The sequence below is a fragment of the Carassius gibelio genome, chromosome B16 (genome assembly GCF_023724105.1).
Source record: "Carassius gibelio isolate Cgi1373 ecotype wild population from Czech Republic chromosome B16, carGib1.2-hapl.c, whole genome shotgun sequence".
NCBI classification, from domain to species: Eukaryota; Metazoa; Chordata; class Actinopteri; order Cypriniformes; family Cyprinidae; genus Carassius; species Carassius gibelio.
This window is the reverse complement of record NC_068411.1, coordinates 10,518,122-10,535,052: the sequence shown is the minus strand read 5'-3', so window position 1 is coordinate 10,535,052 and position 16,931 is coordinate 10,518,122. Positions and strand designations below refer to the sequence as shown.

The window sequence follows — 16,931 nt, the reverse complement described above, 5'->3', positions numbered from 1 at the left end:
ACTTCTGAGCTAGAATACAGCTATCCTCAGATAGTTATGTCCTTAAGGTCTTATGAAGGCTTGTAGACCAGAATAACCATACCATAACCATAGATAGCCAGGAAAAACCTTCCTCCAAAGATGCCAAGACCACAGAGAGTGGGTTTTCTACATACAACCCTAGCAGGGGAGATAGTACTGTCTAGGTAAGGGCTTAAGAAGACCACTATTTAAAACCATTAGCAGGGGAGCAATCACTGAGCGAGCAAATAGCTACCCACAGATAGCTACGTACATAGGAAGGGGCTACCATAAGGGGGACCATCTTAGACTACCCAGACCACAGAGAGTGAGCTATCTGCTTACAACCCTAGCAGAGCAGATAGCACTGGGGAGCAATCACATAGCTATACTCACATAGCTAGGCTCTAGGAAAGGAGATCACTCCAGGAGAGGGCTCAATGCAACGGGACTTTACTAAGGAAGTCCCCAATCTATGTCAGTCCCCCAGAAAGCTAGCGATGCACCGTGTCATTGACCAGGAGCTCACGAGAGAGAGAGAGCCGGGCCATCAGTAAATAATTCACTAAGAGCAAAATCATAAATATCATCAGTCCAAGATCAAATCCCGATGTAAGCCGTGACCAAAACACTAGAGGGCTGGACACAGCTATCAGATACCGCCCACTTAAAAATACCCAGAAACCTGGGTATCAGATTCTTTTCAATTCCCAGTTTCGATTCCAATGTACATAAATAATAATATCAAACATTTATCCTGTGTCTCTTTTTTGCAAACCATTTATTGGAGCTGAAACCATGAACAAAATCATAATCATACCAATTTGAAAAACCAACGGAATACATAGTCGATATAAACACCTAGATGAGGAGCAATTTCTCACTGCTAAATTTTGAAAAAACAGGTGTTAATTATAGGTCCTAAAAACTCTGCATGTTATAACCTATAACACTGTCTAAGATTTGATGGCTACTTAGCATTGGTTAGGAACCTAGGTGTTCTGCTTGATAGCAATCTTTCCTTTGAAATTCACATTTCTAGCATTTGTAAAACTGCCTTTTTTCCATCTCAAAAATATGACCTATGCTCTCAATGTGAAATGCAGAAACGTTAATACATGCATTAATGACCTCAAGGTTAGATTATGTTAATGCTTTATTGGGTGGTTGTTCTTCACACTTAATAAACAACCTCCAGCTATTCCAAAATGCAGCAGCTAGAGTTCTTACTAGAACCAGGAAATATGACCATATTAGCCCGGTTCTGTCAACACTGCACTGGTTCCCTATTAAAGGAAAACTGCTTTTTTTTCAATATTCCACTATGTTCTTCCCTCAACTTGGATGAGTTGATACATACCTCTCCCATCTCAGTGTTCTGCACTCAATCACTGTACTGCTATATGCACCAATATGCTAGAGTTTAGATTAGCACCGTTCATTCCTTAGGATCCAAACAGGGATGAATTTAGAAGCTACCAAACACTTCCATGTTTTCCCTATTTATAGATGGTTACATAAGTAGTTACTTGAGTAAGTATTGTGACACTGATTGCAAATGTAGCCAAACATTGGAGTGCGAAACTTTGGAGTGCTTAGATTAGTGAGCAAAGTTCCTGGTAGATCGCCGGGTCAGGTTCTCACAGCTGAAGATAAAAAAAAGTACATAGGAATCGATAGGTAGAATCAAAATTTTAATTTGACAACATGTATCCAATTGTTGACCTTAAGTATCTGATTCTGGAATCGATTTTTGATTCCCAACCCTACTCTCCATACACAATAACATGCATATTAGGCATGGGCGAGCTGAATATAGCTCCGCCCACAATATTGCAGGATCAGGCTGAACCTTAGGTTTGAGGTTTATTAACATTTTGGATTGACCGAGAACACTGTTGTTGTTCAATAACAAAAGTAATCCTCAAAATACAACTTAACTAATAATTCTGCACACAGTGTTATTCAGTTTTTACAACTTTGCGCAACTGTATAAGGAGGGGGTTAACCGGTGGCTTTTTTCTTTTTTTCTTTTTCAAAGATACAAACTGAATACAATTTTTTATTTTTTATTTATTAAACTAACAAATCAACTAAAATAAAAACAAATCTCACAAATTGTAGTGTCCTAAATCTCAAAAACCAGAGGTGGGTAGAGTACCCCAAAACTGTACTCAAGTAAAAGTAAAAGTACTAGTCTGAATAGTTACTTGAGTAACTACTTTTTTCAGATAAAAAAGTAGTAAATTTTACTCAATTCTTCAATGTCACATAATCCTTCAGAAATCATTCCAATATGTTGATTTACTATCAATGATGTTCTTTTTATTATAATCCTAAACAAAATGTCACAGGTTCCAAAAAAATATTAAGCAGCAAAACTGTTTCCAGCACCGGTAATAAATCAATATATTAGAATTATATTTTTAAGGATCATGACTCTGAAAACTGGAGTAACAACTGATGAAAATTCGGATTTGCATCCCAAAATAAATTATATTTTAAAGCATGTATTATATATGGATAAATAACCTCTGACACAGAGAAGAGAGAAAACCCCTCACATCTGTTAAGTTACAGAACATCTGTCTGTTTACTTAACAGATATAGGTGTCATGCCATAACATATTTATATTTATGGCATGACTTTATATTAAATGTGACTTTATATTAAATATGAATTTAACATTGAAAGTCAATGTGATATAAAAACTGCTACTAATCTTTCATTGTTCATAAAGAGAGCAAATAACATGTACATTATCAAAAATCATTTTTACGGACAGTCTAGAGTTCAGTCACTCTCAAAACTCCCATTAAAATCACTGAAACTGTTAACACTGTGAAATCAATATCTTATTTACCAATTCGTACACACGTCTGCACTTTGTTATTTCTGACGTGAGAATTTGCCAGAAAGAGATATTCAGTCAGTGAGCGAGTGAAGGAAGAACCGGAATTTTAGCGATGACTCATCTGAACGCCTCTGATTGGCCATTGCATTCATAAGCTCAACAGAATCGTGTGTGATTGGTTATAATGAGCAGTGCTGTAAAAACGCGTCTGTCTCTGGCTCAGCGCCAGAAAGCGATCACAGATCTGAATTTAGGAGTTGAAGATATGACTCGTGTGATTGTATTAATATTAATAAAATATTAATCTGCTATTTTTTTCTCTTTTGGAAGCTGCATTCAACTTGGTTCCCTTCTCTTATAAGTCACACGTACAACAAACTAATGTCACAGGTATCGTGTACTGTAATCGAATGTAGCCCAAGTTATTACCTGTTGAACAGTAGTGCGTCAGGATACTGAACAAATCATTCAAACTGATTCATGAACCTATTCACTTGTTTGATCAAGTCTTTGAACAGAATTGACTCAAAAGAATGAATCATTCGCGATTGAGCATCTCTCATTGGTATAAATGCTTTTGGTATAAACTGAAGCATTTATAACATTTATTACATTAAGATAAAGTAACGAGAGGAGCATCGCCCACAGTAAAGAAGTAAAAGTACATATGTTTTCCAAAAGATTTACTCAAGTAAGAGTAAAAGTACCCATCTTTAAATATACTCAAAAAAGTATTAGTTACCCAAAAAATGTACTCAAGTAAATGTAACAAAGTAAATGTAACTCGTTACTACCCACCTCTGTCCAAAACAAACAACTTACTAACAACTTACTCATCAAGGCCCGTATTCACAAAACATTAATCTTACCCCTAAGAGCTAAATAGCTGTAAAAGTTTTTAGCTAAGAGTTTTCTATCAAAACCTATACTAACTGTGCACACAGTGATTGGTAGATAGGAGAGGGTCTCTATCAGAGATTTATTTATAGAAATATTGTATGGGAATATTATGTTACCATATTCAAATAAAATGTAAAAATACAAATGTTGATCACCACATTCAAATAATATTTTTAAAATGTAGGATAAGTGTCACTAATTAAACAAGTATACGTTCAGCTAATTGTTTGCCTTTACATGCACCTGCATGCTTTACATAAAAAAACAGCAGACATGCATATAAACAGCCTTTTAATTAACAGAGAAGAATAATCATGGCTAACAGTAAGACATGCAAACGTAAAAGAAAACCAAATTGGATGCAAGAACAGCAGTTACTTCTTGCCCAACTGGTTAATGTAAACAAGGATATAATCTAAGTAATATCTGGGGTTGAGATAACTGCCAAAACCAAACTGCCAGCAAACAGCCATTTTAGGATAGTTTGTGGTTTGGTCTAAGTGACTTAGAAGTCCTCTTCTCTACTCCTGATGTTTCACAGATTTAGGAGCTAGTTTTAGCATTAAAATGCTTTGTAATATAGTGTTAGAACAAAAATTTAGGACTGACATGCCCATTATTTTTAAGACTTTCCCCTAAATCAGCAAGATATGAGCTACATTTAGCCTTAAGATGTTTTGTGAATACGGGCCCAGTATAAATTGAAACCAGCAAAGTGTATACATTGCAAAGCCACTCTTGACCAGCTAGTTTAACAGTTTTGTATATAGCTGGAACTTTACCAAGAAAGACTGATCTTCAGGATCAGTACGTATCACTAACACTAAAGTGTATATTCTAAACTAAAATTTGCAAAGAATGTGAACTAAGGCTTAAAAACGCTGGCATGAAAGTGAATATGTGGAAACTGTGAAGAAATTCCATCAGAATTTAATCATTTTGTTGAGTCTTTATGTCAACACATTATTAACTTTGACCTCCAAATCTGGGTCAGTTGCTTTATCTGTCTTTTCACATATTTTACATCCATAATGTTATGGCCAGGTGGAAGCAAATATAAAATCACATACAGGAGAGTTATTCAAAGCTGCAAATGTAGGACAACATTTGACTCACTCAACCATATTTCATGGGTATGTCAAAACCTCTTGAAGGAAAAGATGAAATTTTCTGAAAGCACCATGTTTGACAAGTATAGATATCAGATCACTACTCAATCCAAATCAAACATTTCATTAAACAAGAGCAAGCTCTGTGTCAGGATACTTGTACATACACGTTGGCTTTTAAAGACAGAAATACTAAGAGAACAAAAATTCGGCAGTTTGCCAACTTTATCTCACCAAACAAACAGGCTTTGCTATAGCAACAGAGCACTGATGTCTGGCTTCATTTCACATTCACACAGTCAGTGTTTGGGAACAACAACGACATTACAATTATGTGACATTGTGAATACAACAGTAAGTTGAAAAGTCTTTTTTACAAATATTATAAATTGTTAAATATCAATACATTTTGAGGGGCTACAATGCGTAACATTTACAACCTAAAATAATCTTGCCTTGCCGAGAAAAGTTCAAATTATCAGATATTTTAAAAGACATATGACCTTAACATACATATGTGATAGTTGTTAGTTGTTTAAGTAGTAGTAGTACTTATAATGAAAGATTGAGTTCAAATGATTAAAGTTTTCTTGTTTATTTTTATTTTAATAAGGTTTTTTTTCTGGTCAGTTTTTAGAATAGGTGTCACAGAGGTGTATTTTTGTAATTTTTAATGAATGGATTAACAGTTCTGGACAAAAATTCATTGACATTGACCCAAATATCAAAGATATTTAATGCATATTTAATGCAATCTAAGGTACAAATTCAGTCATCAAATCTTTTTTTTTTTTTTCATGAATACATGAATATATTCAGCTCTAGTAGACAGTATTGACAGCCATATTCTTCTTTGTCAATAGCACAGGTGTGTGAGAAAAAGAATAGTGTATTCTTTTATTCAAATAACAGAAGACAAGTTGCCGTGTCAAGACTCTTGGTCCCAGGGCTTAGTGAGCTGATAAAGGTCAAGTGGGAGTGCAGTTACTTTTGTAACAATAGAAGTTCCTTCAACTCATTGGAAATTAATCCAGATTCCAGACCTTTCCTTATTCAGGGAATGTATTAATTTAAACCTCATTAATTTATCTTGACAAGCAATAACATTTTCTTTAAAAGATAGCTTTAAGTACCAGCAGAAGTTATATCAAAAACAAAAGGGAAAAAAATCACAACTAGTTGTGAATCATAAAATGTTAATAATATGGTTAGAATAATTTAGCACGCCCATGAATTTCATGTCCATCTTCTAAATGAGGCATTGGTTGACAGCACAACACCTCAGTTGCTCATCCTGATTTCTTTATTAATGGGCAACTCCATTATTTTGGAGCCACTGGGCAGAGGACGCTATAAGAAAGCTTCATGTCATCAGGATGGCTGAATGGGCAACCAGGGAGAAAAGCTTTTGGAAACATGGACAATCACTAATTGGATGAGAGATTCACTGGCAATGAGGAACAGGCTCTTATGCAATCTGAATGATGAATGGGACTGAAGCTCTTATAGTTGTGCACATGTTTGCTGTTTGGGTGGGCTAAATTTGTTCATTCTTTTAATTCCAGCAATTAACACGTCCAAACTATATTTCACAATCAGTTAAGGGTTTCCATTTGAATTTACAAATTCATTTATGTAATTAAGAAGAATGTAATGGCTAGACAGGAAATGCTCTTCCTATGTGGTAATATGTTTTGCTGCATATAAGGATTATTTTTCCTTGTTTTAAATTATTTTTTTATTTTTTAATAAGATGGTATTTTATAATTTTTGTCAAATCAAAATGAGTAACAAACCTGCACACTATCAATAATTAAACTTTGTCACACGTAATGTTCGGTCCACCAACTTGCATCAGGCAATTGTGTTTTTGTTAATGAAATTATAGCAGTATCTAAAAAGCCTATAAAAATATAAAATATGCAAAAGAAAAAATATTTAAAAGCAAAAAAAAAAAAAAAAATGAAAGAACATTATGATTACACACAGTGAATTCCTGCACTACAAGGTAAGCGGTTTTGCTTGGCATGTTTTCAATATTAAATCTTGACTGCTCCAGACATCAACTGTTTACGTCATCTGAATTACTGTAATTATGAATTTCTGACAAAGAACCATTCAGGTCTTCACTGGACTTGTAATAGCAAGTTGAAACTTATATGAAAGCTAGGTTATTTCTTAAACTTCCTTAAAAAAAATTTGTAAAAAAAATGTCAGTGGCTTCCACAGTTAGCTCCTACCTCAACACATATTTTTGTTTGATACGTCATTTGATTAGGGTTATAATAATAATGCATTTGCTTTGTTTTCAAACAGTTTGTAATGGCATACAGAATATCAGTTAATTAACATAATGATTAATTTATTTGCTGTCTTAATAATATGCTGTAATAACCAAGTCACACAAATCCATTTTTGTGTTGTGATCATTGAAACAAAAACGAATCTGTTGAGTATATTTCTCGAAGTACAATCACTGCGTTGCTATCTTGTAATTACAGTAATTCCAATACAATGTGACTGCAACATAAGACACACTGAACTTTCATGCAGAAGAATAATAATCACAGTAATATAAACTCTGGATCACACTCACAATAATTCACACTCTGATAATTAAAGGTTTACACTAAAGATGGGAGAATTCCAGTCTGGTTAAAAACAAAAAACATTTGAAAAAAAAACTTGAAAATTTTGAGTAGGGTTGGAAAAATGCAGTCCCTCTTAAACTTCCAGAATATACAAGAAACAGAAATAAGAGGATCTCAACCAGAACTAAAGTAAGAGAAAGACAAAACAAACAAGGTAGAAAGATGCAATGATATGTTGCATAAAACTTCATTATGCACCAGGAGAGCCTAATCCAATGAAACGTGGGCTCATTAAAGCTCTAGGACAGTTCGCTCTGACCACAGTACGCATAATCATCGCTTATGAGTCACTAACTCAATGTACATAAGAGCTGAATGAATGAACAGCAGGGATTTCCACTGGCTGAACTGTAGTGTCCAGGCTCAGGTCTATAGTGTCACAAGCCCACCTCAGTCCAGGGGGTATTAACACTGTATAGGAAACTATGAATGATAGCAAAATGACGCAAGATAGAATGGAATGTGTCCATGGACTCCACCGGCCATTGAAAGTTATGGCCATGAGGCTCATGATCAATTCCCTCTGCAGGAAGCATCTTTTGTGGGTTGGTTTAAGTCAAGACCGTTTTGTCCATATAAATGAATGTGTTCAAGTATTAAAGGAAAACATAAATCCTAGATACAATTACAGAAGTTCTGATTATCATAATATGTATATCGCTAGCAGGACAGTGAAGTATGTGACTTTTCCTTAAGCTGCACTTGAAATTGCCTTCATTCATCAAACTAGTGTCTGCAACAGCATGCTATCTTTCTATCTTTATCACACGGCTCTGTGGAATACTTGATTCTGATTGGTTAGTCACAACATTCCGAGGTATGGTATCCCCCCCGATAACAACCAGTAAAAGCTGATAAGACAGGTTCATCCAGGTAATGGAAGTTAGCGCTGTAGTGTTGCTAGGAACAGTTTTTCTTGGTGGAAGCTTTGCATTTGTTTAGCTAATAAAATATAAAAATTTGATTCAAAATGGTGTACAATTAATTAATTATGTCATCCTGGTATTGTGGACTCGCTCTCTCATTTCATACAAATGCAGCTTCTGTCATTTTTTTTTTATTACGATTCTTTGTATGCTGTAATGGATTATAAGATAACTAACAAACTGGTAAGATTTTAAAACGTGAACGTACATTATCCCTTACATATGTCTATCTATTTATTTTGGGGCGAATTATCCCTTTAATGTGTAATCATTACATCGGCTATATAAAGGTATGTTCAAGCAATTAACTAAGCAAGTACAGTATATGTGATAGCGACAATCAAAATAATATTCAAGACATTCAATAATAAGAATATAATTTAGGGGTATTTCGGTTTTACATTTAAGGAAGCAACTCACCTTTTTGTTCACAACTTGCCTCACAAAGCTTGCCAGAAATTAAATACATGTCAGTATCCATGAGGATGAAAATGACTCATGTTTCTACATTACATATACATAGATTTTTTGGTATTAATTCATAAATAATAAGCTGAGAACCTTACCCACTTTTATCTACACACACAACCCTCCCTTCCACACTCCTTCAACACTACATCATGCATGAATCACCACTCAAAGCTTTTTTACTCTGTCATGCTCTTTAAATGGGGGGTTAAATAATTGTGGACCCATTTAAAAGCATTGATTAACCAAAACTCACCAGTGTCTGGTGTGTGTAAAGCCCTGCGTCTGTCCGGTCACAGAGATCTAAATGCACACAGTATTAAAAGACTGCTTTACCATTACTGCTTCTGCTTCAAGATCTCTAATATCCCAATGCAAGTATCCACAATGTATCTCTTAGCTGACTCTCTCCAATACACACCAAACAACTCCTCCTCTTACAATAGCCCCACCCTTTAAAGCTTCATCATCCTCTGACTAAATTTTGTCTTCAGCCTCAACCTGTCAGAGAAGGAACCTCCCGAGAATGAAATAGGACCTATTTGTCATCTGTCATCAGAATTGATGTCAACTATAAATGAAAGTGCAGACTGTCCTGATTTAACTAAACATTTTGACATGGCTGACGTAAACAGTCACATAATCAGAGCTGTTTAAGAGAATAGTTCACCCAGAAATGAACTGTTTGTCATCATTGACTCACCTTCGGGTGGTACCAAACCTACATGACCTCCTTTTTTTTATGGTAAACAAAAGAGGTTAGCTATTTTATAGATGTGGTAAACAAACCAATTTAGTGTCCATCGATTTGTATTGTATGGACAGGGAAAAAAGATATTTCTCAAAAAAAAATTATTTTATGTTCCAGAGAAGAAAGAAAGTCACACAGTTTTGGAAAAACACGAGAGTAATGCATACATTACTTGGCTTAATATGCATACAAAAATTGTAAATTGTTTTTTTTTAATATAGTTTTACCACATTTACTAAGGTAATTACATGCAGTTAACCAAAGAACAGCGTGTATTGTACGCTTACATCACTCCCCTTAATGTTCACATTGTAACGTTACATGTCAGACTTATCTAGTTAGTAGGATCTTATGCTGCTATTTTCTGATTTTTGGTAGTGCGTTGCTTTTGCATGTTACTGTGCATTGCGATAAAGAGCTAACAGGCAACTAAGAATGTATTATTTTATTATTATTATTTTTTTTTATTTTTTTTAGTAGTAGTAGTGATTCATACTGAATCATTCGGTTCAGATTTTGATTTAAATGAATATGACCAATGATACCATTTATTTCATATAATACCAACATGAAGCCAGTCTGACAAAACATTAAAGCCTAAATTACAGCCTAAATATTAAGCTTTGAATTACTGCTCTACAGTATTTGATTCTAAATGCTGCAACACTTAAGTTGCCTTTACTCTCTATGATTCTAGGACAGAAGCCACACCTCTCAGCCCTCTCTCGCCCCTGGTCTTATTTACTCACAAGTTCTTCTTTAGGGCACCCTACACCCGCTTTTTCTTCCCAGTGCACACTCACATATTAAACTTTTGAGTGAACGCTTGTTTCGAAAGAAAATATAGGAGTTAGAGTAAAAAAAAAAAAGAATCGCTTACCTCTCTATAGCGCAGGACAACCGTGTCTTATTCACTGTAAATGTGTGAGTGTGTATGTATATGTGTGTGCTGCTGCGCGCTGGACGCTGTCAGGAGGATCCCAAAATCTCCGCCCACACAAACCAGACCCCGCCCACTCCAGGGCAACACCACCCCGTCATCAGCCACTAGCATTCCGCGTTCTGGCCAGACCCCCGCGCGACCCAATGTGTGCGTTGAATAAGCCGAGCGCGTGACTCGGCTCGGAGCACACACGGTTAAAGCATTACCCACAACAAGGCTGTGTGTACACACACACACACACACAAACACGTTTAACACATAATTGCTTGCCCTTTACGGCTTAAACTCTGACTTTAAATTATGTCCTCGGCAATTAAAATAGCCCCCACGAGCTCATGGATCAGGTTTTTGAACGTTAAATCCTACCGAATACGGTTTCTGTTATTGGGTCGTGTGGTGTACAAAAGGTCAGTTAGCTACTTTGCCTTGGGCACGTTTTATTTGACTGTTTTTCCAACTGTAAAACTACAAATGAGGTTACTCACAAAACTGACCAAAGTAAGAATAGTTCCTGCTGAAATATATAGTGTACTATAATTAAAACAATAAAATAGTCTTGCGAAAAATTAAATAAATGTATGTTACAATCATGTCTTAATATAGGCAAAAGTCTTAAAACATTTACACATTTGAAATATTTTTGAGTTTTCTTTCGTGAATTTTAGTCTTTACTACTTTATTAGTCTTGAATGTTGACACAGTTATACTGACTAAGCTGCATGACCTATACTGATATTGTGAGTATGATGATTTCACTTTTTAGGCATGCAGAATGCGCAGTCCTTACTTGCAGTCTTGTTAAAGGAGCCAACTCTGGGCTAAAGAGAATGTGTTCACTGGTTTAATACTGAGCAGTTATCAAAGTCATTCATTTAGGACATAGTCAGAAGTCTTTTTGAGAATGATAAAACACAGAAGTGCAAGTGCATGAGTAATCAAAGAAAAGTATACCCCATTTTATTTTGCCCATTAAAGAAAATAGAAGTCTTGCAGATTTTATCAGTTTCGTTTTGTTGTTGTGTCTCTTAGGTAAGAAGGTATTTTTGAACAGAATAAGAAAGAGTAGCTATTAAAGGTTTAATTGACCCCAAAATGAAAATTCTGTCATTAATTACTCACCATGTCATTAAAATATATCTTAATTTGTGTTCTGAAGATGAACAAAGGTCTTACAGGTTTGGAACGGCATGAGGGTGAGCAATTACATTTTTGGGTGAACTAACACTTTAAAACAAATATCTAATAGCTCTGAATTTGTGATTCATATGTAACCTGATACACATAAGACAAGGACACTGTAAAACTCATTCAGAGGTGCAAGATTGTAGTTGGAAATTGTGATGCAGTCATAAATAAAAGTTCTGCGTAACTTTTGTTTATGTGATGATTCTTAAGAAATCATGTTCTTCAGATCAGTGTATTGTGTTTTGGGTTCTTCAAATCCACAGGACAAGGATTGCTTTCTGTGAAGCTTGAGATGAAGGTGGTTTTCTGAAAAAAAATGTTCTCTGGCATCATGGTGTTAGGGTTCTAATGAGCTTAATTTTTAAAGACCCTATAAAATGAGTTGACGAGTGCATGTATTTTGTAATGAAATTGGATACTGGGGCATGCTTGTCCCTCTACTTTTTATCAGTCATGTACTATGGTTTGATCCATTTAGAAGTAGGCATATAATGAGGGACAACATGGGATTGCAACAAGTGTCATGATTTCCTGCAAGAGTAAAATTATAAATTTTTATTTTGTATGTATGCTTTAAGAGTAGACTACCATACAGATGGCTTGCAATTTCATGTGTAACCAAATATACGTTTTCTGAAATATTTTATGAATCCATTTAAACTTCTGTATGTGGCAAGCCTTTGTATGTGACACTACAGAGTTCCCTTTTAAACATTCACTCTTTTATGCATGGAAAACTCCTTTTTTTTCCTTTCTGCTGAAGCCTGATTTTTTCACGTTTGTGTACTTGCAGAGGCTGTGGAGGATCTGGGCCTCAAGTGGTCAGCTCCGGATGAGCCTGCTCATGGCCTACTGGATGAATGGTTCCTGCCAGAGATCAGCCAGCAGTCCTCCTGCCAGCCCCCAGCCCCGTTCTTGCCAGCCGTCCATGACGAGCTTACCAAGATGTGGCGAGCCCCCTACTCGGCACGTGTAAACCCCTCTACTGCAGCAGCTTTTACCACCGTTGATGGCACTGACAAAAAGGGATACACCAAACTTCCTCCCCTGGAGGAAATGATCGCCAGACATCTGTGTCCACCATCTGCCCTCGGCATAAAGACCCATGTAGCCATCCATCTAAGCCCTGCAGGATCACCTCAGCTATCGCAAACAGGGCTTACCATCAGCCAGACAGGCCGGCTGGGTGCTGCACACCATGGCGATCCTACATGTGTTTCAAGCCATACTTCTCCAAAGTATGGATGAGTCTGGCCAAGAGCACCAGGAGGCCTTTAAAGAGCTGCGCACAGCAAAAGATCTCATTCTTTGCGCCTCAAAGTCCACAGCGCAAGTGATTGGCAAGACCATGGCCAGCCTGGTGGTGTTGGAGCGGCACCTCTGGCTGACGCTGATAGAGATCAGGGACGCTGAAAAAACGGCCTTCCTCAACTCACCAGTCTCGACAAAAGTGTTATTTGGCTCTGCTGTACATGGGTTCACAGAAGATGATGAAGATGTCGCAGGCGCTGTGTCACTTCCTCCCTAAACGTCCTAGCACCACGGCTGTGGGCCACCAGAAGAGCCCCGTCGAAGTGCTTCCCCTTCCTGAAGTATCAAGGTCCCTGCCCATAAATTGTGCTGGATCCCCAGCAGCCGAAGCCGCCCTGAGGCGCTAGAGCGATGAAGTTTAATTTGCAGCGGGTCACCTCCTGCAGGTGCAGTACATGCCCGAATATTTTACCTCTGTGATAGCACACCCAAATACTTTAAAAAGCGAAATTCCTCATCCTCCAATAACTTACTCGAACGTAGACTCGAGAAAATAAAACCTCTCAAATACCATTATACGGCCAGATCAGAATAGGAACTGAATGTTCACAAAGATCTGTTGCTCAGCCACTTGGCTTGATCATCAACCCTCGCAAGAGCCAGCTGCTGCCCAGATGATGAACTCTCTTTCTGGGAATGGTTCTGGACTCCGCCCTAATGCTGGCATGGATCTCCCCAATTCTACAATTCATCAATTGATGGCTTCCCTCACACCAGGGACGACACATCCCCTGGGGGTTTTTCAGAGGCTGCTCGGCCTTATGGTTGCTGCTGCCTCTTTAACTCCACTGGGGCTGCTCCACATGTGGCCCCTCCAATTTTGGCTTAAAGCCCAAGTCCCGACCCACACTTAGCGGTTGAAGAGGTTTCAGGTCAGGGTGGACCACGTCCTGGTCCGTTCAGACAACATGATAGTGATGTCTTAAATCAATCACCAAGGTGGCCTCAGGTCTCACACCTTATACAAATTTGTTCATCACCTCCTTCTCTGGGCACAGAAAGAACTCCTCTTACTAAGGACGATTCATGTGCTGGGTAAGATGAACCCGGGAGCGAACATGCTGTCCAGAAGCAAGGTAGCCCCGGGCGATTGGACGCCTCATCCTCAGACGGTACAGCGAATTTGGGTGGTCTTCGGGAATGGCAGAAATGGCAAGAGGACCCGTTTTCATGTGATGTGTCCTGACGTGCTGACTTTTCTGCAAGAGCTGCTGGATAAGGGGCACGCTCCTTCCACTCAGAGTATATGTGGCGGCCATGACGGCGAATCATTCTCTCAAGGCTGGCTACTCATTAGGCAGAAATGACTTGGTCTTTAAATTTCTGAAAGGCACGAGGAGTCTGAATCCTCCTCGCCCTTAAACTGTGCCATGTTGGGACTTATCCATGGTCCCAGGGGCCCTGAAAAAGCCCCCATTTGAGCTGCTCAGTTAAGCTGAATTGGGACTCCTATCGCTTAAAACAGCCCTTCTCCTTGCTTTGGCATCGGTTAAGCGTGTGGGTGACTTACAAGCGCTATTGGTCAGTGCTTCATGTCTTGAGTTTGGGCTCAATGACTGCAAGGCCATTTTGAAACCGAGACACTGCTTTGTTCCTAAAGTGCTCTCTACTCCCTTTAGAGAGCAAGTAATATCCCTATTGCCACTCCCCGCTGCAGACAGCAAGCAGGGACCGAAACCTCTGGGCTCTGAGTTAGGGCATGTGGAGCGTTTTTAATTGTTAAGGCAGCCTGAACAGCTGTTTATTTGCTATGAATGCCACCAGAAGGGTCTGCCAGTCATTAAGCAAAGACTGTCTTGCTAGATTGTTGATGCAATAGCTGTGGCTTATGCATTAGAAGAACTGGAATGCCCTATTGGTGTGAGCGCCTACTCCAAAATGGGAATGGCCTCCTCATGGGCGTGGTCCAGCGGGATATCTGTCAGTGAGATCTGTGGGGCCGCCAGCTGGTCGTCACCATCCACTTTTGCCAGATTCTATAACTTAGACATTACTGCTCTGCAGGTGCGGATTCTATCGGTTTAATCCTCCCATATGGTTAGTGATTCTCATGCCCTCAGCTAAGGTTGGGGCGAGATAATGCCCTTAGGGCCCTTATTAGTACTCTAACAGTGGGCTCGCAGAGCAGCATGTATTTGTTTCTCGTAGTGATACGTGATTGGATTTGTTCCCATACATAACGGGAGTTAACATTCGAAAGGGAACACTTAGGTCGCTTACAGTAACCATGGTTCCCTGAGATATATGTCATTTGCCACATTACAAGCTGCATGAATCGATGATCGTCGCTTCAGTCTAATGATCTGATGAATGGCGCTACAGGCTGACTTATATAGCAGTCGGCCTCGCCCCTTTTGGCGGGCTAAAACACCATTGGTTTGTGCAGCTACACAAACGTGAACAAATCAGGCTTCAGTAGAAAGGAAAAAATTTGTTTTCCCATACATAATGCTTGTTACCTTATCTAGGGAACCAAGGTTATGTTAAGTAACTGAAGCGTTCTCTATGATTCTATAATTTACTCTTAAAAATGAAAGCTCTTTGTTGGCATCAAGAGTTTCATTAAGAACCTTTCCACTGCACTAAAGATGTTTTGTAGAGGATTGTTCTTCATGCTGAACAAAAAGGTCCTTTCAGGAAAGTAAAAATGCCATTCCTGTCCAAACCCACTTTGGGAAGTACACATCTCATCCTTCCACCTTGTTTACTTCCAAGATGTTCTTGAGGGCAGGAGTTCCCAAACTTATACCCTTAAAAATAAAGGTGCTTCAAAAGGTTCTTCAAGCGATGCCATATAGAAGAACCATTTTTGATTCCACAAAAAAAAAACATTCAGTCAAATGTTCTTTAAAAAAATCATCTCTTTCTTACTTTTTATAATCGGAGGAAACTTCTTTCGCTACAAAGAACCTTTTGTGAAACAGAAAGGTTCTTCAGATGTTAAAGGTTCTTTATGGAACAATTTAGACAAAAGATTCTTCTATGTCATGAGTGTGGTTAAAGTTAGTATTTTAATAATTTAACAACACATTTGTATGTTGACGGTACTCTGATGCCGATTATAATAGTAGACGTAGTATGTCTTAACTGTTTTATATAAAATAAGTATTTGATAATAATAATGAAAAGTAGTTATTTAGATTTTATATTTAATATTATTATAATTATTAATCTTTTCATAATATTACAAACCCCTTGCGGTTCACTCATGAACCCACATTTGGGAAACACTGCTTTAGGGCAACACATAACTGTTTTAACAGATGAAAGCTCATTTTAAAAGAAGATTATATACAAATAACTGCTTAGCCGTACAGCAGATATAGTAGAGTTGATCTGTGTCCTATTCAGTTGTAACTTAAATATGTTTTTAAGTTTAGTTACTCAACCAAATATACTTTCAAACATTTCAGTGTCTGAAATGTCAAAATATACTCTATACATGTACAGTACATGAGAAGGCCAGATTCAAAAACCTGCTTATTCACCAGATACAATTCTATAGGATTGATGCAGCTTTCATATATACAATATATCACTGTGACCTTTGATCTAATTTCTCCAGAGTTTGTTTTCCTATAGTAACGGCTTCCCCGGTTTGGAAGCAAACAGTCATTTTGCAGTTTCGTAACACATATCAGATTAGCCACAAACGAGCCGGAATTCTGACCAACAGAGGGATTGTGGGAGGGGAAGAATTTACTGCCATCCGCCATAGAGGGGATTACCCCATCAGGGTGAGGAGGAGCCTGCCTCTAACCTCCAGCCCACAACCCTCAGAGCACATGGGTGCTGCCAAAATATGTAATAACACATTAATATAGCAAAGAGA

The 16,931-nt window shown here is 37.8% G+C and overlaps 1 protein-coding gene across 4 annotated transcripts in view; it reads right to left on the bottom strand.

The window, feature by feature from the left end:
- Nucleotides 1–10,613, bottom strand: part of grb10b (growth factor receptor-bound protein 10b) — a 99,241-nt gene extending 88,628 nt beyond the window's left edge. For 2 of the 4 annotated variants that reach the window (XM_052578416.1, XM_052578418.1), the window contains exon 1: nt 10,541–10,613. The gene's annotated coding sequence lies outside the window, so the exon portion shown is untranslated. Of the gene's footprint in view, nt 1–9,165; nt 10,049–10,540 lie in introns of those variants that run through there. The other 2 variants (XM_052578419.1, XM_052578417.1) reach the window with 2 other exon arrangements.
- Between the last annotated feature and the right edge of the window lie 6,318 nt (nt 10,614–16,931).